Below are 16,274 nucleotides of genomic sequence, written 5' to 3'. Positions count from 1 at the left end.
GAAAATCGTTACTCATGATATACATACATACATTTATGCATGATCATTGGATGTCGCTATTTGAACTTAGCATCTGCGTATCCGCGTTCTGCTACATAGATACCAATCTGCTATAAATCCATTGTCCGCTATTTATTACTTTGTAAACATGTGATTGGGACTTTGAACGAATTAATTTACCTAAAATACCTTATAATTTAGAATAATAGGATAAATTTTGAATGTTTTGATATTTTATATTCCAGGTTGGAGGCATTAATTTTAGAAGAAAAAGATGAGGAGTCCACATACCAATTTTGTGAAGTTTTTTTAAAGGAAATCTTGTGAAGTATTTTTGAAAGGATGTTAAGTGAACTGGTAAGGTACAAATCCTCCACTGCTCCCTCTTGAGGTGGTCGCCGCACAGCAACTGCGCCGCTCGATCCACTATGCTCCGCCTCCACCTTCCCATCGTACGGAGGCGGCCATGAAATCGAGGCAGTCCACCCCTAAATGAACCATCTAGGACCAAATTCTAGTAGCAAGAAGCGAAAGAGTACACCATAGACTATATATGAGTGTCTCACATAGAACAAAAAGTTATTCTCATATAATAGCTAAGGAGATAATACATACATTAGCTAATGAAACAATATGAAACATTTAGAAATAAATAAATAGTGACGATTTGGATCCTAATTTTAGATTCGTAATTGGATTCAAAACTCAACAAAGGGTTGAAACTAGAAACTTGAAATAAGAATTAGTAGAGAATTAGATTAGCAATTGTTGGAACTTGGGTTCTGAACATGTTAGGGAGGGCGAGTAGAGAGGAGAGAGGCGGTGGCTAGGGTTTGGAAATGAGTGGGAGGGAGAGAGACCCCTTTCCCCCATATTCTTGGACACTATATATAGGCAACAACAATTTACAAATGGCCCCTCAATGGTGTGGTAGAACCGCCTAATCTAATGCCTCTCAGGAGTGCTTGTCTTCCATTAGACACTAAGCACTCGAAGGAGAACACCAAATTACTCGGTCCCGTCGGGCACACCCAGGGGAGAACCCGAAAATCCACATTTTTCCATCAGGATCACAAATGAGAGAATAAAGCTTACATTATTCTTAACTATTTCTTACATCACTTTTAATACCACATCAGAGTATAATAATTATTGTTACAACAGCAGAATGTAATCATATTATGAGAGTTATAAACAATTAATTGAACAGCGAAATATAAACATGTGATCAGAATTATAGTAGAAATAATTACCTATTCATGAAATGATGAAGCATTGATATATAAACTATGACAACAGATTAAAATACTTTCATTCATAAAAATAATTAGTGAGAGTTATAAATAAAAACAATGATCACTAGGAGGAATCCACACACAAGGGTCCTCTCTGAGCCCACCAGGAGGAATCCACATACAAGGGTCAGCTCTAGCCTCCACCTGTCACCTGCAACAGAAGGAATAAAACTCTGAGTACTCAATTATACTTAGCAAGACTTATCCGACAGGAGGAAAGAAAAGACTCCAAGGATATGCAAGGCTATCTGGCTTGTGGGTTATTGCATTTGCAGGAAGCATTACTAAACGTGCGTCCTTATATTCGATTTTTAATAATAGCTGCATTATTTCATTAACTAACCATTCTATGTAAGCACCAGTGCTACTTTCAAGCAGGTGGTAAGCAATCAGATTTTCTTTTTCCATTCCATCTTTCATCTTTCAGTTCTTACTACGGTGCTATGCATAAGACAAGCCATACCGACTCGGCGGTGATTCACGAATCAATGTCCCCAGCTGGGTACCCTGAAAACACATGCCCCGCTTGTACCCAAGGCACAAGCAAGACCAACCCATCACCCTCCTGTCCTAGGGTCCTAGGTCCCATCCAAACTGGGACTCCAAGCCCCCACCCTTGAGTCCTAGACTCAGTACGGTGCAAGGACCTCCTTCACCAAAACAAAACCCTAACAGTTGGTCCGGAAAGAGCCAGAACCCACGATAAGAGAGCAACAAGTCTTCCAAACGCCCATACACAAGTATGTGCTCGGGATAATAAATCTGTGACTTGCCTCGATGGCTTATGCAATGATCGGTCCTTAACCGACACAGACAGGGAAAGCAGTGTAACAAAGCTATGCCCCGCGTCCACGGCGACACAACCTCTTACACCCACCAATACCCAAACTATATCCCTGCCTGGTCACCATTTTCCTTTCCACCATTTATATTTTCCAAGTGATAATAATACAGTAATCTATTTTCCTATATCTTGCGAGTGACAGGCAATCACTCGACTTCTACCGGAGTCCTGTAGCATAGCATTCTACACGATCTGTCATACTAGTAAGACTCATAGGATAAAGATATGTATATGCAAGTGTGTTTCAATCAACTCCTTACAACTTAATGCACCGAGACTTGCCTAGGTAAGATATATATTAAAAAGTTAGTATCTGCATCTTCAGATCATCCACCATCAACTGGATAGAAAGCCCATTGCATCATCTCCTGGAGAGAATATCATTACACCATCTTTGGATCCCCAATCCTCCAATTGACCCATTGATTCATCATCGTACCTATATGATATGCATTGATGTAAATGCATAGATGTAAATAATCAACGACAGACGAGATGCTTAAAAATACGATCACGCCTCACAAGCTAATGAGCTCGCTCTAACGACAACCGTACTTTGGCTACATATCAAAGTTGGCAAATAAGGTGTTATTTCCCAATGAATGTTTTAGTTATATAAACCCAAGTTGTTTTCTTATTCTATTCTATCAATTTAATCATTATTCAAAATAGGACATCATTATTAATCTAGTAAACTAATTATTCTGGAGCTACAAAAATTATAGTGATTATCTAATATTGCTAGTAGCCTACTGTAAACATTTCAGATTCAATACTATTACCAATTTATCACAACAATTCCTACAGGTTTATATTTTTACAATATTAAGTACCTTAAATTAATTATATAGCTTCCATGAATTTTACCACACTATGTGAACAAAATATACTAACTGGTAGATCATGATTTTAGGAGACTAACAAAATTAGATTCATCATTTTTGGACAACTACATAATTTTATATTGATTTTACAAGTTTAACTAGAAACCTATATTAGAAAAGTATTTAAATAACGTAAAGGGCTGGAGGCAACTCATTTTAGCCTAGCAGCTCCCACGGCCCACATGGAGACAGCTGAGCGCGTAGCTACTGGCCTAGCGAGACACGGCGGCCCAACGCAGGTGGCACCAGCCTGGCCCAGGTGGGGCTCGGCGCACGCACGGCGTGAGCGGCCCAAGCGCGGGCGGCACAGCAAGGTAGAAATCTGGTCCATGCGGCGGCAACAGGGCAGCTCGGTGGCTCCCATGGCCTGCACGGAACAAACACGCGCATAGCAGGCTGGACCAATGAGCGGCCCGTGACGCGAGCCCGCGTGAGCGCCGGCAATCTTTGCAGAAAGGTCCCTATACTATGCGGTTATTACACGATGACTCCGCACACTATTATACAAGAGACCCGTTTTCATTGCGCACCCTCTCGAACCTTACCTTCTCACTAGGTCAGCCCTCGTCGCTCTGCGCATGGCGGCATGGCTTCGGCCGGCATAGTGCACCCACACCGATCGGCAGAGCGGAGCACCGGCTACCCAAACAGGACGACGCGCACCGTGGGGCCAAGACAAGCCCTAGGACAGCGACTAGGAGCTAAACAACAGACCTGGCACACTGTCCGCGCTGCCGGGCCATCCACCATGGTGGCACAAGCACGCCAGCGTCCTAGGCTGCTAACGGAGGGATAGAGGCAGTGGGAAAGCAGCAGGGACTCACTACGGTCCATGCTAAAAAGACGGTTGAAGTGAAGGACCTTTGAGCAGGCCGAGCCACGTGCGAGCGACTAGAGCAACGGTGCTCCAAGGTGGACATGGCCACGCCACCGCATCGCCGACGAGAAACCTAGCCGAAGAAGGGTGAGCGCTCGATAGAGGGGATCAAATTACAACTACTAGTGTGTGGTAGAACCGCCTAATCTAATGCCTCCTAGGAGTGCTCGTCTTACATTAGACACTAAGCACCCAAAGGAGAACACTAAATTACTCGGTTTCGTTGGGCACACCCCAGGGGAGAACCCGAAAATCCACATTTTTGCCAGCAGGATCACAAATGAGAGAATAAAGTTTACATCATTATGAACAATTTCTTACACCACTTTTAATACATCATTAGAGTATAATATTTATTAATATAATAGCGGAATGAAATCATATTATCAGAGTTATGAATAATTCAATTGAACAGTAGAATATAAACATGTGGACAGAGTTACAGTGAAAATAAACAGTGACAGAGTTACAAATAGCAATCCACGTCGTCCCCTTTCCAACGCATCCAAGAACGGCCCGTTTCGATGTCGTATGAGGAAGTTATGACCGAAACAGTGACGATGTGTCTGCTGAATCCGAGGACGACGTGGCAGCTGAGTTGGAAATGAATTGCAACTTGGGGAAGACCATGGCATCGATGTGTCTAGCGTGGCGATGTCCTCATCATCCTCCCCTTCTCGAATTGGAGTCGTCCTCGACTCCATCTTGGCGATGTCCTCATTATCCCCTCCTTGTAGAATTAGAGTCGTCCTCGACTCCATCCCATCATCAGCGAACTCCTGCAAAAGGTTAGTGACAGCAGGCAATGCACCAGACATAAAAGGTTGACAAAACATAGTATAACATGGTGCATCAGGATTATCACATAACTCAACAGTAGCAGGAGTTGTAGCAAGAAAAGCACCTCCTTTTAACTTAATCCCATTATTTTTAGCAATGTCTGTTGGAGGTTTATTTTTGATCTCATTAGCATGTTTAATAATATCCGTAGGAGACAAAGGCAGCAATATAATTTTCTTGTCCTTATGTATGATAGTGTATGTATTAGTTCTACCATGGTGTAAAGCATCATTATCAAATTCCCATGGGCGACCTAACAAAATGGAACAAGCTTGCATAGGGACAACATCAAAATCAGCAGTATCATGATAAGAGCCTGTGAAAAAGCTAATGCGTGCTGATTTAGTTACCTTAGTCTTACCACTATTATTGAACCATTGAAGTTTATATGGATACGAATGTTGTCGTGTGGTCAAGCCAAGCTTGTCAACCAAATCTGAACTCACCAAGTTGTTGCAACTCCCGCTATCAATGATAGTGAGAACACGACAACCCTGCACAATGAGATACATGTGGAACAAATTGTGGCGTTGGATCTTCATCTCTTCTTCATGACCCACACGTGTACTCAACACACGCTACACAAGAAGGCTAGGGTAGTTCGCGACAGCAGCCACAGAGTCAATGGTGATGGCCTCCTTGTCATGATCGCCCTCGGTGGGATCTACATCAATGTTAGCAGCAAGGGCTAAATCATCTTCAACATCACTAGCACTTACATATCCATCCTCGGTAGCAATGAAAGCGCGACGACTGGGGCATTCCTTCATGACATGTCCCATGCCTTTGCATCGGTGGCAAATGATTTTAGAGCTGGACAAGGAGGAGCTAGTAGAAGCACCCGGAGTGCCACCTTTCTTCAGCTGTGGAAACTACACATTAGACAATTTACTTACCCCAGAAGAAAATGGAGGTGTAGATGGCTGTGGTGCAACAGGAAGCTTGGGCGTCTCCGGCTCGGAACGCTACTGAAAATTCCTCCCATTGTTAGACCTAAAAGGCTAGTGTTGTTTGCGTCCCTGTACTTCTCGTTCGGCCTTAATAGCAAGATGATACAATTGGGAAAAATTGCGCCATTCTTTGTAATCAAGTATGTTCTGTATATCATGGTTTAAACCACCAAAAAATCTAGCAATAGCATCATCATCATCTTCATTTATACCACAACGTGCTAAACCAATAAGCAATTCTTGATAGTATGCTTCTACTCCTTTATCACCTTGTTTTAAGGTTTGTAGTTTCAAACGTAAATCACGTTGGTAATAAGGAGGAACAAAACGAGATTTCATACGTTGCTTTAAAACATTCCAAGTTTGAGGCACAGCAGCAGCATTATTGGCATTGCAAAGATCACTCCACCAGAACAAAGCAAAATTAGTAAACTCACTAGTAGCAAGTCTAACTCTATGCTCAGCAGGAACATTATGAGAATCAAATTTTTGTTGAACAGCAAGCTCCCAATCTAAATATGTCTCTGGATCAACATTACCAGCAAAAGGTGGTAGACTAAATTTAATTTTAGCAAAAGGATCATTATTACCATGATTATTACCTGCCATACCGCGACGATTGAAGTTGAGGCGGCGACGGGCACCACCATTAGCATACACATCTTCATCACCAGCATCTTCATCATCAGCACGATAAGGTGGAGGGTGTTGCTCAAGCTGTTCAATGCGGGTGACCAGATTGTTCACGTTGCGCGTTAGCTCGGTCATAAGATTGCGTTGTTCAGTCATGAACGTTGCAAGCTCGCCCTTGGACACGCACTCATTGAAGTCCGTCGGAGTTCCTGCCATGGTTAGAAGATAGAAAAAGACAACACCAAAGTATTATCCCTATCAACTAAAAGGAAACAAGTGGTGGTGGTGAAAGTGGAATACAAAATCACAAGTGGCTTACCACCGTCTTGCCTGTATTCTTACCAACGCCAAACAGGAGCAAAACCAAAGTGGCAAAGCAATCTGTTGTTGAGCGTGGGTAACAGTTGCAAGATGAACCTGTGCTGACAGAAGAATATGTGGAGCTATGGGTAGGCACACAATATGACAGCAAGGATTAGCAATTAACGAGTGCAGAGTAGCGATTGTTCAATCTGGATCCAAAGTACAAATCACAGGTGCTGGCTAAGACGTGTCGAGACGTAGCGCAACAAGGTGAAAACAAAGGACGATCGAAAGAACTCACAGAACAAGCAAATAGCCCGGATTTCTCCTTTTTCCTGAATTTTTCTCGGATTTTTCCAAAAGGCACTAGTAGGAAACAAACTTTTTTTTTACTATTTTTTTATACTTTTCTCTGAACAAGGATCACAAAAGATGCAACCACAAAAATTGGCACCTACAACTGAGGTGGGATGTGGTCTACAGAAATTCAGCACGTTCTCTGAAAAGCGTGCAAAAACTTTGACAATTTTTTTTCTATATTTTCCCGAATTTTTTTGGCAATTTTGATGAAACCAAACAGGGCAAAGCCGAGTTTGGGTTGGGTCCAAATGGTGTCAAGAATCTGCACAAAAAATTTCAGATTTTTCTGATAAACGAGCGAAAAGTTATGCCTGTTTTACCGAAGGTATCTCAAGGTATGTTTTCCGGGAGGCACAACACGGCGGCGGCAGTTAGGGCAAAGCGTCCCTAAACTCTAACACCGATCACAGCAGTAGGTATTCGCCTGATGATGTAAGGAGGGCTGCGATGCAGGCAAAATAAGAGCGGCTGGCAACCTATCTAGGGTTTGCGCGGCGGCGAGAAGTTACACAAGGCGGCTAGCGGGGCAAGTCGAGTAATGTGGTGGCTTCGACTTGTTGTTTGGGAATGGTGGATGGGATAGCGGCGGAAAACAAAATCATAGCAACGGGCGATTGAACTACGACCACGAACACAATCCTAAACCAGCAACAAGACTCGACCACGGACACAAACTCAACAACATGAATCTGAAACGAAATTGCAAAGGCACAAAGGGCGATAGGACAGCGGAAATTGAAATATTTTTGGGCTTTTTGTGGACTCTAGGTAATGAACAAATATGAATCTAAGGCAAACGAGATTATACCTCGCGATAAACCTGAAAGCTCTGATACCAATTGATGAGTACAGGCCCGATCTTCCGAGAGGTAGCCGGTAAGTTCGATTTGTGGAGATCTCGACGTTGGCGATCCGGCTTCAAATCACACACGATTCGAACCCTGCAACCGTTACACCACTGCTCCGTTGGTTATCAACCAAGCACAACTTGATTGACCTCGCCAAGAAGGCTTTTCCTGCAAGCGAATCGAAGAGCACAAGCAAGAAGGTAAAACACGCAATCTGAAATTGCAAATATGAATGACGCGAATATGAATAGAGGGTTCAAGAACTCGGTTCCAAAGGACTAATCAACACAGTGGAGGAGATCAAGAATGGGGGCCCTGGATCACTGTAAAAGGATTTGTCACCACAGTTACAATGAACGATTTAGTTTCTCGATGGAAAACTAAACTCTAAACAAAACCCAATTATGTAGCAGCGGCGGCGGCTATGTTTATAGTCTAAGACTCGACCTAGGGTTGGGGACGGCCAGGGGTTGGGCGCCCACAACTTGGGCTTAAGGCCCGACACGATACATGGCCAAGTTGGCCCAAATAGGTGACGTAGCACCTTGCCATGGTCACACAGAATGATCCACAGACCTTCTGGAGCTGGGACCAGATCCAAAACGACGGCATCGTCGTCCCCTTTCCAACGCATCCAAGAACGGCCCGTTTCGATGTCGTATGAGGAAGTTATGACCGAAACAGTGACGACGTGTGTGCTGAATCCGAGGACGACGTGGCAGCTGAGTTGGAAACGAATTGCAACTTGGGGAAGACCATGGCGTCGATGTGTCTAGCGTGGTGATGTCCTCATCACCTTGGAACTGGGGGCGTGCCTTCTATGCATCGAGGAAGCCAAGATCTTCAATTAGATGCTTCAGGTGCAGCTCACCGAAGCGCATGCCAGTGCTGCAGCTGCTGAGAGCTGGGAGACTGCCATGTTAGAAGCTCTAAAGGAGGCTGAAGATCGGCATGTTCATCAGCTATGGGTGGCCTATCTTGTCACTAGGGCCGAACAGAGGACGTTGGCTGTTGGAAGGTAGGATGCCCCGATCTTGGAAGGGATCCCTATCCACTCGCTAGAAAGAAGAAGAACTGGTGTTGCAGCACCGCCAGCACCTCCACCCTCGAAAGTGTCAGAAGTCGAGCCCTTGATTCCTCTAACTCAGCCACTGCCATGAGAAGATGTAGATTAGTTGCCTTGAGATGATGTACCCATAGTAGTAGTGCTTGTTGTCGCTGTCCCCCGGTATTGTACTCTTGCCTGTTGTTCATCCACCATAGTTGTTGAGATTGTCCGATCGTAGGTGAATGCTATGCCATGAATGTGAGCTTGAATGTATGTATGATGTACCCATATAAGACCATTGGAACCTACATTTTATCTAGTTCACTGTGTTTATTGCGTTCATCTACTTGAAAGTTTCGTTAGATGTGCTTAAAGTTTTCAAGGGCGATATTAAGCGGGTTGCAAGAAAAGTTGCCATTCAGATGCCAGCAGGTCAGTCGTGATTGGATGTTATTGGACACTGTATCGACTAATTGTGGATGTCCCAGCAGAACACTTGAATTTCTTTAAAACAAATCCGTCGTTGGATTTGAATTCCTTGTCCCTTGTTGTGAAGGGAACTTTTGTTGTTTGAATTTTCCCTTGCAATACTCCCCTAACTCTATGGTCTATGACCCCACTGCCTTCATGGCATGTAAGTTGGTAATAGTTGCCTGGTTAACAGCTTATGGTGCCATGATGAAACTGAGGGCACCCTGTGGAACAACTGCCACATGGTGATGCTACTCGGCACGTGCTGGTATCGAGGTTGTTGACCAAGTACCTTTACCAAGTTACATCGTCGTGCCATTTTGTTTTAAAATTTTCTCCTTGGAAATATTCGGGTGTTCAAATGGGAAATCCACAATGGGTTGATGCAAAAGTGATCTCTCTAGTAACCAAGAGAAGGTGGTTTTGGAGGAAGAAAGTAGGAAGTGGTCTCAGTCTACTTGAAAGCCGGATGTGGTCGAGTAAAGGAAGGAAAAAGAAGAGTAGTAAGGAAAGTTAGCAGTGGATAGTCGGGAGTAATTAAAAAGTCTAAGTGGACGTCTTGTCCTAAGCCCTGTGTTTAGTTGACCGCGCTACGTGTGCTGGGTCATTTTGCTACATGCTCTACGAACGCTATCTGTATCGGGTCCTTAGCCCCCGTTTTCGTGTGGCTGCGGCATCATGCAGTGCTCGCCGTCTTTATGCACTGTGCGCTTCTCCTTTTCCTAGCATCCGGTCGGCTTTGACTCTCACGCCTTGTCCCTCGTACTAGACCCCCCTTCCCTCTCCTTTCCTTCTTTTGGTGACACGACCGCCCACACGCCTGCCTCATCGAGTGGACCCCCTCTACTCTCCTTTATTTCCCTCTGCCGCTCGCGTAGGAAGCGCACCATATCCTTGACCTTATCTCCATAGCATGCACCATCTGTGTATCCCATCCCCACCGCACTCGTTTCTAATGTGTTGCTCCCCACCTCCGTTCGCCTATATAAGATACCCTTGGTCCTTGCTCTTTTTCTTTATCCCATTCCCTCGCATCTGGAGCAGAGCTATAAAATCCAGTCGATAGTGTGAAGCAAGGTTCGTCAGTTTGAGGTGATAGTGTGAGCTAAGAAGAAGAAAGGATCTGGTTCATCGAAGAAGTTCAAGTTCCCTTTGGTTAGTTGGTCTTAGGGTTCATGATGTTTGAGTTCTAGGAGTCCTGTTTCTGGACCATATGGTGCTACGCCATGTTTTGGATAATCATTATCTTGTTGTTTCTCCATTGTCCTCGTCTATCTCGACTTCTAGATTAGATCTCGGTTGTACCAAGTTGCTCTTAACCATGTATCCCTAGATCCCTATGTGTTTTAGTATTCGAAGTCATGTAATCTTTCATGTAATCCTTGATCTACGGAATGTAATCGCGTCTCCTTGCCTGGCTTAGCTTGTCCCTGCCTATCATGTCCTCTCGATTTCATGTCCCGTGCGCTCAGTGCAAGTGAGGCCGGGTCACCTCCCTATCGGCATACTGTATCTCTGCAGTGCCCTATGTTCTCCATCGGGTGAAGGCCTAATCCTCCCTGTCCTTCTCTATTGTGTTTGTCTCTATCGTCAATTGATTCTCCAAGCTGTGGCCTGCTGTCGTAGTTGCCTCATACGCTTGTGTCCCCCTCTCCCTCCCTTTTCTCCACCTTCTAGCCACTGTCGCCCGGCCATAGCGTAGGCACACCAAGTCTGCAGTCTCCCAACCATCGAGCCCATCGTTGCCTTGTTCCCCTCGCGTGTGCGTGCCTCTGTGGCCGTGCCCACCGATGGGGTAGCGCCATCGATGCCCCTCCTCTTCCTCCTCCACCGGCAGCGTGTGGCCCTGCTACTGCCAGGCGCACCTCGAGTGCTCTGCTCCTGCACCAACGCCCTATGTTTCTTCTTCCCCACACGCGCGTGCATGCCATGCCATGCCATCACTGCCCAGGCTGCAGAGCTCCATCGTCGTCTAGCTTTCCTCACGCAGCGCGTCAGAGCCTACACTGTCCCGCACCCCATTCGCGCCGGTACTCTGCCCTCAGCGTCCGCACCTCTCGTGCGGCCATGCCATGGCCGCTACTCTGGACGTCCATTCCCATGCCACGCGAGCACATGTGTCCCGCTGCCACAGTACCACGCCGCGTCCACGACCCACGCCCATGCCATCATGGTCGCGCCACAGTCGGGCCAACGCGCTGCGTCCGTGCACCCGTGTTCCTATCCTCACCGTGTCTGGTCCGTGGTCGCCAGAGCTTCCAGCGTCGGTGCTCTCCCTCTGCTGGCTTTGCCAAGCCCTTGGCGTGCCCGGCCAGACCGCAGCGTTGGACCACGGTGGCCATGGTTGCGCTGCTGTCCACGCGCGTGAGCTTCCATGCCCACGTGCCTGAGCCGCCTCTCCAGCCACGACCCGCACGACCCCACCGGGCCGTGCCACCACTACCTCCTCACTATTGGTTCCCCTGGCGAGCACGCGTGGGCCCGCGTTGCCCACAGTCACCCTCACCGCAGAGCCGCTCGGTCTCACACATCGACGCGCGTGGCCGGAGCTCCTCGTCGTAGCTCGGGCCGAGCTACGTCCTCCTATGGGTGCGCCTGGTATCGTGCAAACCTTGTGGTCTCCTCCCCACCACCGTCATGGGGTGCGCGGTTGGATTTTTGCCGCTGCCGGCCGGACTCCGCTGGTGCTCTGTTCGTGGAAGAAGAAAGCAAGGTGAGGAAGGGTAAAAATCCAAGAAGAAATGTTATACAGGGTTCTTTACACAATTACGTGACCCGTTTAAATAGTGCCTAGGGATCTCACGTAGAATAGAGGTTAACGCAGGGGCCATTTTGCATATTTGCCGCGCCTCCAGACGTCTGGGCTGATCGCCCGCAATTGGGCCACCTGCCGCGCTGGGCCGGCTTTTGGTCGCCCACCTGGGCCGCTTCTCCACGCTCGCTCCGCTGCTGGGCCGATGGGTTGCGCGCCCACCTGGGCTAGACTGCCGTTGCGTGGGCCGCGTGCCACTGGACCGTGTGCGCTGCTCAGGCCTGGGCCGAGTTTGTTTGACGTCGGCCCATTTCGAATTGTAGAGCAATTTCTAAGTTAGTTTAAAAGGTAAACTTACAAAATCAATATAAAATTGTATAGGAATCCAAAAATAGTGAAACAAGTTTTGTTAGTCTCCTAAAATCATGATCTACCTGTTAGTATGGTTGGTTCACATAGTGTGATATTATTCTTGGAAGCTATATAATTAATTTAAGATACTTAATGTTGTAAAATATAAACTTGTAGGGATTTCCGTGGCAAATATAGCGTTGGATCTGAAATCTTTATAGTAGGTTCCTAGCAATATTAGCTGCTCACTATAATTTTTGTAGCTCCAGAATAATTAGTTGCTAAATAGATAATGATGTCTTATTTCAAATAATGATTAAATTGATAGAGTGAAATAAAGAAACACCTTTGGTTTATATAACTAAAATTATTGTTGGGAAGTAACGCCTTATCTGACAATGTGTACATGTAGCCTAAGTACGGTCATCGTTAGAACTAACCTGTTAACTCGAGAGGCGTACGTCGTATTTTATGAGTCACGATTTCAGTTGATTAATTACATCTTTGTATTGCATCGCATTGCATATCATAGAGGTACAATGATGGATCCATGGATCAAGTGAAGGATGATTGGGAATCCAGAAATGATGCAATGGGCTTTCTATTCAGATGATGTGGATGATCTAAAGATGCAGACACTAACTTTTTAATATATCTTACCCAGGCAAGCCCCGGTGCATAACTCCTACCTTTCTACAATTTAAATTATATTTGTGCATTAAGTTTCAAGGAGTTGAATAAAACCCACTTGCATATACATCTTTATCCTATGAGTCTTACTAGTATGACAGGATCATGTAGATTGCTATGCTACAGGACTCCGATAGAAGTCGAGTGATTGCCTGTCACTCGTGAGATATAGGAAATATGTTACTATATGATTATCACTTGGAATATATAAAATGGTGGAAAGGAAAATGGTGATCGGGCAGGGATATGGTTTGGGTATTGGTCGGTGTAAGAAGTTGTGTCGCCGCGGAGGCGGGTCATAGCTTGGTTACACCGTTTTTCCCTATCTATGTCGGTTAAGGACCGATCGTTGCATATGACTCTAGGTAGGTCACAGACTTATTATCCTAAGCACATACTTGTGTATGGGCGCTTGGAAGACTTGTTGCTCTCTTGTCGTAGATCTGGCTCTTTCCGGACCAACTGTTAGGGTTTGTTTTTGGTGGAGAAGGTCCTTGCACCGCACTGAGTTCGGGACTCAGGGACGGGGGCTTGGAGTCCTAGTTTGGACGAGGACCTAGACACCCGGGATAGGAGAGTGACAGGTTGGTCCTGCTTGTGCCTGAGGTACAAGCGGGGCGTGTGTTTTCGGGGTACCCAGCTGGGGGCATTGATTCATGAATCGTCGGGCTATCCGGTATGGCTTATCTGCGGTTTAGCATCGTAGTAAGAACTGAAAGATGCAAGATGGAAGATGGAAAAAGGAAATCTGATTGCTTACCACCTGCTTGAAAGTAGCATAGGTGCTTACATAGAATGGTTAGTTAATGAACCAATACGACTATTAATAAAAATCGAATATAAGGACGCACGCTTAGTAATGCTTCCTGCAAATGCCACCCACAAGCTAGAAAGCCTTGCATAACCTTGGAGTCTTTTCTTTTCTCCTGTCGGGTAAGTCTTGCTGAGTACAATTGAGTACTCAGGGTTTTATTCCCCCTGTTGCAGGTGCTAGGTGGATGCTAGAGCTGACCTTTGTGTGTGGATTCCTCCTGATGGGCTCAGCGAGGATTCCTTTACGCTACGATCGTAGTTGCTATTTGTAACTCTCACCAAATGCTTTTATAAATGAAAGGTTCATAATCTGTTGTCATAGTGTATATATCAATACTTCATCATGTCATTAATAGATATTTATTTCCACTGTAACTCTGTCCACATGTTTATATTCCACTGTTCAATTAAATTATTCATAACTCTGATAATATGATTTCATTCCGCTGTTATATTAATAAATCTTATACTCTGATGATGTATTAAAAGTGGTGTAAGAAATGGTTCATAATGATGTAAGCTTTATTCTCTCATTTGTGATCCTGCTGGCAAAAATGTGGATTTTCAGGTTCTCCCCTAGGGTGTGCCCGACGGAACTGAGTAATTTAGTGTTCTTCTTTGGGTGCTTAGTGTCTAATGGAAGACGAGCACTCCTGGGAGGCATTAGATTAGGTGGTTCTGCCACATAGTGCCATCAATCGAACCATTACTGATGGTTAAGACCTTGCCCCCAACTGTGCTCTACTCCAGCGGCGAGCTAATTGGCAGCGACGGCGACGCTACATGCGCGCTCTCTGGTGGATGATTTCCACCACGGTTGAATGCAATGGCAAGCTAGGGACCTTGGGCACTGATGAGTGCAAGGAATTAGAGGGAGGCGTTTTGTGCACGATGAATTTGGAGGAGAGAGAGGGACGATCATGGTGGCTAGCGACGACGAAACAATTTAAAAACTATAAGCAGGGTGGGTTGGTGAGCTGACTGATCGAGTGATAAGGGCGTGGGGGTATGGCGCACATGGCACAACATGGCCGGTAGGGTGTGTCGGTTAGCACGGACAATGCTAAAAAGATGTGCATGCACGTGGTCAAGTGCAACAGCGCCGTGATAGGCAACGCGACGACGTCGAGAACAAGGCAAGGTAGGCGGTTCGTGTAGCAAAGGACGAGCTCTATAGTGGTCGAGGTGACAAGAGGGCAAGGGCACAGACCTATGCCGATGCGAGTGAGCAGCACCACAGTCGGCTACCACTCGCGCACAGCAGGGAGCTGGGCTGTGACTCTACCAGGCCCGGCGTGCAGCCGATGGCCACAAGGCCGGCCAGTGGGGCAGCAGGGCAAGGCATGGTAGGAGGGTGACCAGTTGATCGATGATGATAGTGTGGCGATGGTGGCTAGGCTCGACCAAGTGCCCAACTGGTAGTGAGGCCACAGCATGGCCAGACATGGCAGAACACGATGAGACGCATGGTGACCGCGGCCAAAGGCCGAACGGCCAAAACAAGTGTCGTGCACTCTTTTTAAAGTGATGCCAAGGCTGCCAACTAGTGCGGTTAAAGTTCGACCAACCTCACTAATCCAAAGTCTACACCACCAGCTAGCTAGGGAAGCACTCATCGCGACCTAAGAGCAACTAGGGAAAAAGATACGAGAAGGCCAAGATGAGTTCGTCACGTAGCGCGTTGGTTCACGAACAGAACACCGAACGTGGTTCTTCGCGTGTTCTAACGAGTTTCGAGCAATTCTTGATATAACCCCGCTATGTCAGACCATTCTACAAACCACTCCACGCCAAAGTACTCACCATGATGCCACTAACGATGCAAGAATATAAAGTTAGCGTTCCAAACATTTAGCTAGAATTTAAATACTAACACGTCATTGTCTATCGTTTCTGACTTAGAAAATTATAACTTTTAGTTTTGAACTACATCCAAGAACTACTCAACTAGTTAGTTCAATATAACTCACCACGAGTGATACTTTTAAACCTAAGTTAAATTTTAAAATCCAAGAAACTCGTTTCGGTATATCCTGTTAGGTCAAAATCTTGGTGCTAAATAAGCTCGTAACACCAAGGGTGTTGCAACCAACCCCCCTTAAAAAGAATCTTGTCTCGAGATTCGAAGCAAGAACCAGCAGAGGGGAAATGCGATTACATTCCATAGATCAGAGGTTACACGAAAGATTACATGACTTTGAATACTAAACCACATGGGGATCTAGGAATACATGGTTAAGAGTATTCTGGTACAACCGAGACTTAATCCAGAAGTCGAGATAGACGAGGGCAATGGAGAAACAGCAGGATAATGA

This window comes from Miscanthus floridulus, chromosome 5 (assembly GCF_019320115.1).
Source record: "Miscanthus floridulus cultivar M001 chromosome 5, ASM1932011v1, whole genome shotgun sequence".
NCBI classification, from domain to species: Eukaryota; Viridiplantae; Streptophyta; class Magnoliopsida; order Poales; family Poaceae; genus Miscanthus; species Miscanthus floridulus.
This window is presented reverse-complemented; position numbering follows the sequence as displayed.